Source organism: Rhinolophus ferrumequinum, chromosome 12, assembly GCF_004115265.2.
Source record: "Rhinolophus ferrumequinum isolate MPI-CBG mRhiFer1 chromosome 12, mRhiFer1_v1.p, whole genome shotgun sequence".
Taxonomy (NCBI): Eukaryota; Metazoa; Chordata; class Mammalia; order Chiroptera; family Rhinolophidae; genus Rhinolophus; species Rhinolophus ferrumequinum.
The window spans coordinates 64,756,652-64,764,581 of NC_046295.1; positions in this window are offsets into that span (position 1 = coordinate 64,756,652).

Below are 7,930 nucleotides of genomic sequence, written 5' to 3' on the forward strand. Positions count from 1 at the left end.
TCCTTGCTCACAGCTCTAGACACCCTTGGAATTTCCCAAGTGTTTAGTGTGATGAAGATTCCCAAAAATCTGTCCTTCTGTTATGTTAACGAGTAGCTTTTGGAAAGCACCTAAGGATGGGGACTGGTTGCCAGTGGAACCAACCAAGTGATTAGAGGGTGGGAAGGTGCAGTCCCATCCCCGACTTCCTGGGAGGGGATAAGGGATGGAGATTGAGTTCAGTCACCAATGGCCAATGATTTAGTCAGGCATGCCTAGGTAATGAAGCCTCCATAAAAACACAAAAGGAGGGTGTTGGGAGAGCTTCTGTGTTGGGGAGCCACAATGCTTCCGCATGCCACTGTGCCAGGACCCAAGCCCCATGAAGACGGAAGCTCCCTTGCCCTACGTACTGTGTTTCCCCCAAAATAAGACCTCACTGGACAATCAGCTCTAATGCGTCTTTTGGAGCAAAAATTCATATATGACCCGGTCTTATTTTACTATAATATAAGACTGGGTCTTATATAATGTAATGTAATATAATACACGGTATAATATAATACTTATAATATTGGATCTTATAACATTAAGACCTGGTATTATATTAATTTTTGCTCCAAAAGACACATTAGAGTTGATTGGCCGGCTAGGTCTTATTTTTGGGGAAACACAATATCTCTTCATCTGGCTGTTGATTTGTATCCTTTAATATTCTTTGTAATTAAATCAGTAATCTAGTGAGTAAGCAGGTTTTGCTGAGTTCTGTGAGCCATTCTAACAAATTAATTGAACCCAAGGAGGGGTTGTTGGAATCTCCAGTTGGTATCCAGTCGGTCTGAAGCATAGGTAACCTGGGTTTGCATCTGTCCTCTGAAGTGTGTGTGTTGGAGGCAAGAGGCGTGTGTTGGAGGAAAGAGGCGTGTCTTGCAGAACTGACTCCTTAACCCCTGGAATCTGATGCTATCTCTGGATAGGTAGTGTCAGAATTGAGTTGAATTCTTCGATACCCTGCTGGTGTCTGAGAATTACTTGTTGTTATGGAGGCCCCCCTCTCCACATTGGATTTGAGTCCAGGAACTCTATTTACGTTGTGATTCCATTTATATGAAGTACTTAGATTAGTCAAAATCATAGAGATAGAAACAGATTGATGGTTTCCAGGGGCTGGGGGAGGGGAGAATGGAGAGCTGTTTAATGGGTATAGAGCTTCCTTCAGTTTTATGAAATGAAAAGAGTTCTGGAGATAGATGGTGGTGATGGCAGCACTCATGAAAGCTCTGTATTTTACTGGATATCTTGGTACTTGGTCAGTAAGTCAGCTGATAAATACTTAGCAGGGGAAGTCCAGATAAAAAGGAGTGCATGTGGGCCGGCCCAGTGGCTCAGGCGGTTAGAGCTCCATGCTCCTAACTCCGAAGGCTGCCGGTTCATTCCCACATGGGCCAGTGGGCTCTCAACCACAAGGTTGCCGGTTCAACTCCTCGAGTCCCGCAAGGGATGGTGGGCTGTGCCCCCTGCAACTAGCAACAGCAACTGGACCTGGAGCTGAGCTGCGCCCTCCACAACTAAGACTGAAAGAACAACAACTTGAAGCTGAACGGCACCCTCCACAACTAAGATTGAAAGGACAACAACTTGACTTGGAAAAAAGGCCTGGAAGTACACACTGTTCCCCAATAAAGTCCTGTTCCCCTTCCCCAATAAAAAAAATAATTATAATAAATAAATAAATAAATAAATAAATAAAAAGACAGACTAGCAGTTCTCTGAAGGGAAACTGTCCGCTTCAGGAAGTGTTAAATAAAGTTTATTAAAAAAAAAAAGGAATGCATGTTACAGTTCTGTGGCTGTGTTAACCGATAAGGAAATGCTAGGTCGCAGTATGTAAACTGGTACATCCTGAAGCCATTATGATTGTTATAGATCTTCAATATCAAAATAGAGTTGAGAATAGTCCTCAATTTCCAACTGAAGCCACCCTAATCCTCTTTTACTATTCTGTGATAAAATATTTATGGGGAATGCATTAGGCTAGACAGCCTTTAAAATCAAGTGTGTGGAAGTTTGAGACAATGACTATGTTAGTTATCTATTGCTTGTAACAATTACCGCCAAACCTGTCAGTTTAAAACAAATATGTATTCTGTTTTCCTTTCTGAGGGGCTGGAACCTAGGCAGCATAGATGGGTGGTTCTGGCTTACGATCTTTTATGAGGGTACAGACAGGATGCCAGCTTGGGGGGCAGGGTGTGTGCTACGGTTATTTGAAAGCGCGACTGGATGGAAGGATCTGCTTGCTTCCAAAGTTCACTCATGTGGCTGACAGCAGGAGGCTTCAGTTCCTCACCACACAGGCCTTTCCAGAAGATTGCTTGTGACGTAGCAACTCAACAGCCAGAGCAAGTGATGTAAGAGTTAAAGAGAGTGACCAAGATAGAAGCCACAGTGTCTTTTATAATCTGATTTTGGAAGTGACATACCCACTGCTTCTGCCATATACTGTCGGTCACAAAGACCAACCTCGGTACAGTGTAGAAGGGGACTACGAAGCTGTGAATAATACCAGGAGGTGGGATCACTGAGGACTTAGTCCATGTAGGCTACTATAACAGGATACCATAGACTGAGTGACTTCATAAACAGCAGAATTTTATTCTTCGCAGTTTTGGAGACTGGGAAGTCCAATATCAAGGTGCCAGCATCGTCGGGCTCTGGTGAGGACCCACTTCCTGGTTCATAGATGGCTGTCTTTTGCTGTGATTTCAACTGGGGTATCCTTTATAAGGGCACTAATCCCATTTATGAGAGCTCTGCTCTCGTGACCTAATCACCTGGCAGCTGATACAGATTGAGACCTAATGTGGAGTCAGGGCTTGTCCACAGTGCGCAGTCCCAGTCTGTGTGTCACAGACACCAAGGTGTTAGGTCACTCTGCATCTTTCCCCATGGAGGGAGGTAAAGGGGTGCCTCCTGTCGATCATAATAAAAAATAATCTGGAGGCTCTGGCTAGAAATAAATGATAAGAATTTATTCATAGGTCTCAGAGTTAGCAACCTAGAAACATAGCTAGGTAAAACCCAGAAGTGTTCCATGAACCAACAAAAAAAATTATTCAATTTTATAATGTAACTGAATCACAAGAGAGAAACGAGCCCTGCAATATTAGCCATTTGAATGGCCCATTATGATGAGTCAACTAGTATCAATAATTATGATGATGAATTACAGGTCATCAAGCAGTCTAGTCACATAGAGATTTTCTTTGAGGAGGGAGGCCTAACACTGGAATCCCAGCATTGATGCATACTGTACCGATCATAATCTGTATAATGTCTAATGCAGGATTAAAGACTTAAAGTTTAAAAGTTCAAATGTCAAAGACGAAATATTAGAACAAAAGAATGCTCCCAGACCGCTCGTATCACGTAGGAATTTAGAAGGTTTCAGGAGCTCTATGCCAGGAATGAGGGGTGGGAGGGGCAGATATAGATATAGATATAGATATAGATATATGGCTATATCTATCTATCTATCTATCTATCTATCTATCTATCTATCTATCTATCTATCTGTATATATTTTTTTCCCTGTTATCTCACAAGGTCAGAAATGGATGCTGCTTTTTAGTGCAGGGAATAGCTCAGCAGCAGAAGTACTTAGGTAAGAGAAGAAACAAAGTTTTAACTTCCAAATACTTCCTCTGAGATTAGATGAATTCAGTTAAGTTCTTGCAAAACCAACAGTTCTGTTTAGTGCTGAATGTCATTACTTGGCTTTTCTTCTTCTCATTTTGTGATTCTGGAGTTACTCATGAATTAGTACAGTATTCACAACAGTTTTACTGGTTGTGAATGAGGAACATTTCTGCAATATTAAGCAATTGATATTTATATATATTTATACATACCATGTGTTAAACAACAAAAATTCAACTGAGTTAATTTAAAGATCAAATTGGCTTCATTCAGTGATTCATGAATTGGGCAGCATCCCATCTAGCAAACAGAAAGGAGCACCATAGAGCTACAGAAAAGGAAAGGTTTTTAAAGGGAGAGATGGGGTGGGACAAGGAAGTCATATAGAAAAAAAAGGATTTTTTCAGGCAAGGTCACCTTCCGTTGGGGAACAAAAAGGGTCTATTAGGTGAATGACCTCACTGGTGCTAACCAGGAAATCCCAGACTGACTGGTTAAGATTACATTTCTGGGGAAGGTTGAAACTGCAATTAGGTTGGGTATTAAGTTTCAGTTTGGTGACGTGGGCTTAGCATAAGTGACTCCATTTGGGACCTGTTGTTTCTTTTGAACACATGACTGAAGCATGACATTGATTCTTTGCTGTATGACGCTAGATTTGTTTTAAGAAATGGTAAAGATTGCATTATAATCAGTAATTTGATAAAATTAAAATATAACCTAATATTCTGCAGTAATAGTTTATCATGTGTCTCCATTTCAGTGTTTTAATATGATACAGAAAATTTATGATTCATTTCTGAATCTAAGTGTTACTTTAATAATTGAATTGGCAATTACAGTTGTCATTCCTTTACCAAAGAACATGTTTTCCCCAACTTGAAATTAATAAAAAAAAACTAAGAACTACAATCACTCAAGTAACTTCATACAAGTTGACATTCCTGTTGTTAAATTAATTAAATAGGGAGGCCATGAGACCGAGGTGGCTCTAATGCCATGGCAGCCTTCATAGGCAAACCAAAACCAAAGCCTGTGAATACCTCAAGGTTACAAAATTGAAATCTAAGGACAACCAATCACAAACAGCCAACCAGGCTTTAAGCTGTAGCCAATCACTAATTAACTTACTTTGCTTCTGCTTTTTCTCTGTAAAAACTTTCTCCCTAGCTCCTGTCCGTGGAGCTCTCCTAACCACTTCTGGTTTGGTGCTGCCCGACAGTAATTGATTTTTTCTCAAATAAACTCTTACAGTTTTTAATATGCCTCAGTTTAGCTTTTAACACTGTCAATGGAACACAATTTATGTGAAAAATTTTATAATCTTATAACAATGTAAATATTATTTTGCTGCTATAAAGGCAAGAAAAATAAATTTTATGAACTATTTATGTATTTATTTTATTACTCATATCAAATATCAACAGACCACCCAGACATGAAAAAATAATAAAGATGGTTGTCTTTGATAGTTAGCCAACTTTCAGTCATTTTCAGGCCATGGCTTTACACATATTTGTTAGCTTAATTTATAACTTTCAAATATTTAGACATATGGAATGTGAGCCTGCATCTGTATTCTTGCCTCAGGTCCCACAAATGCTCAGATGGCCTGACTGGGCACACGTTTACCTGTGTTAAGCCTGCTGCTGTTCTTTCCTCATTAGCAGAAGAAAATTAAAATAAAAATATTTGGTAGTTTCTTGATCTTTAAAAGTAAATGTGAGAACTAACATCTTTTCGTTAGTCAATTAAATAGTGGTCATCCAGATGACTCAGCATATGCTATGTTATATTTTATATTCAGAATGTATTCAGAATATTAAGAAAACTTTTACTTTACTAACCATTGTCACCCCAATAAACTTTAATTAAAAAAAAAGAATATTAAGAAAATTTGTAAGGTCATCAAAATAAAGATGCTGAGAACACATACCAGCTCCAGTTAAAAACACACATTATATTTAAAGTGAACAGCAAAGAGACATAATTCTGAAATGTAAAAATATTCTAATTAAGTAAAATCAAAATTTTTTTCCAAAATTGGAAATGCTCCTATAGTGCACCTCAAAGAATATGATAGAAATTGAACCTTGCTTGTTAACACGTCTCACATCTAATAAAAATGAGGGAGGGCGAAAAGGAGTATGTCTGTAAGTGGAGGAGAGGTGTGGGACATACCTGTAAGGTGGAAGTCTAGGATTGTATCTGAAAATTGTCCTGTTGCTACTGAATAGCATATAAATGTAATTTGAAATAGAAAGTGACACCTGTCATAAGAATTTTTTAAGTGCTATGGACTGTTAATTGGGGTTCAATGGAGATTTCGTAAAGTTCTTTTTAGAATCCTATCACCTAGGAGTGGAGAAAGGCAAGCCAAAGGTTGACTGACGCATAATATTGCTTACCTTGGAAAAGAAGTAGGAGGAATTGTAAATATGTTTAACTCCGATGTTTCATGTGCTTTGATTTAAATTTTTTTCCTTATTAGAATATTTAAATTACAGAAGAAAAAATGTGTATTGTAATGTGTGAAAGTAAACAATATGAAGTTGTAGAAAGAAAATGTTAATCTTGTCTGCCCCTGCCCTGCTGCCCCCTCACCCGGAGTCAAAAACCCTAACAGTCTGATGCATTTTCCTATTCTTGTATAAACATACACAATCATATATGTATATACATACATATACATTCATATACAATGATCCCACTATACATATTACTTCACCACTTGCTTTCTTAATTTATCTTAGACCTCCCAGTACATAAAGCTCTAATTTGTCTTTTATTGCTGCATAATATAGGGTAGATGTGCTATAATTTGTTCAACCTTTTCCCTAGTGATATATATGTAGGTTATTTTCACCCTCTCTGCCTCTGCAAACAATGCTGCAATAAACATCATTGCACATACAGCCTTAGGTAATAGTGCTTTTATTTTGATAGCACTACATGTTTGTGCCGGCAATGAAAGCACCTGTTTCCCTGTATCCTCACTAACTGTGGATGAGGAGGTAGATTTCACATGAAGCTGATGAAACATAAATTTCAGGGACCCTTACTTGAACGTGTATCCCTACCCTCCCAACACCCCCCGCCTACCCCTCTAGGCCTTGGGAGAAGTCTGGCAATGTTTTCACAGGGTCATTATTTTTGTCGTATTTGAAAAATTAAGTTATTTTATCTACAACCAGTTAAGACAACTGTGCCTTTCCACTACGAATTCTCCTCTGTTCACACTTCTCCTTGAGCTGGATGGCCTTGGAGTGGCTGCAGGCATTTTTGAAAGTTGAATTGGGATGCAGTTTAGTTTTAGCAGGATGTATTTAGCAGGTTCACTGTCACTTCTGTGTACGTTGGGGTGGGGTCGTTGCTAGACATCCTGGTGGAGGAATAGCTTCTGGGTATACTCCTGTGAAGATGCAGGGCCAGAGGTGACATTGTGAAATGAACTGGTCTTACGACACCTGGCACCAGATCTTTAGGGTACTAGAGGAGAAACAGAATTTGAAATGTATGGAGCCAGAAGCTGGTCTGTAGAAAATTCTTCTGATGGTCAGTTACAGAATTGTAAGCAAATGATTCCATTCTCATTGATGAGTTGCCAAAACCAGAAGTTCTCTCCTATTGGGAATATCCTTGATAAAGCAGTATATACAATTATAAACTCACCATCCTTTTTTTTTTTTCTTTTTGGTGGAACTTAACCTGAAACAGAATAAGAATTCCTGGGTTCATAGGCTAAAAAGCTGTAGTTCTACAAACAGCAGGTATGTTTGGTGGTAAGCCACATATTTTCTGCCTGCCAACATATCAGATTGGATCTTAACACATTCCCAACAACGAATTTGAAGGTGAAAGAAACTTATCTAAACTATCAGTAATAAAAAAATAAATTTCAGTCAGCTGTACTAGAAGAAAAACTTCATTATCTTCCTATTCTCTCTATACAAAATAGTATTATAAAATAGTTGTCTAATGAAGACATTCTTAGAGAATATGCATCCAGACTATGAAAAAACAGTATTGCAGAGGTGTGTCAGGCAGTTAATAAATAATCTAAAAAATTTTTGTGATACTGGTTTCATAAAACTTATAATCGTGATGATTTATTTTCTCATTCTAAATATTCAGCTTTGTACAAATACAGTTTTATATTTGAAATTTTGAGTTCTTTTACTTGAAAAAGGCCCCCAAATTGTTTAAAGTTTAGGCCTCAGAAAGCATGAATCTCACCTGATTATAATTTATT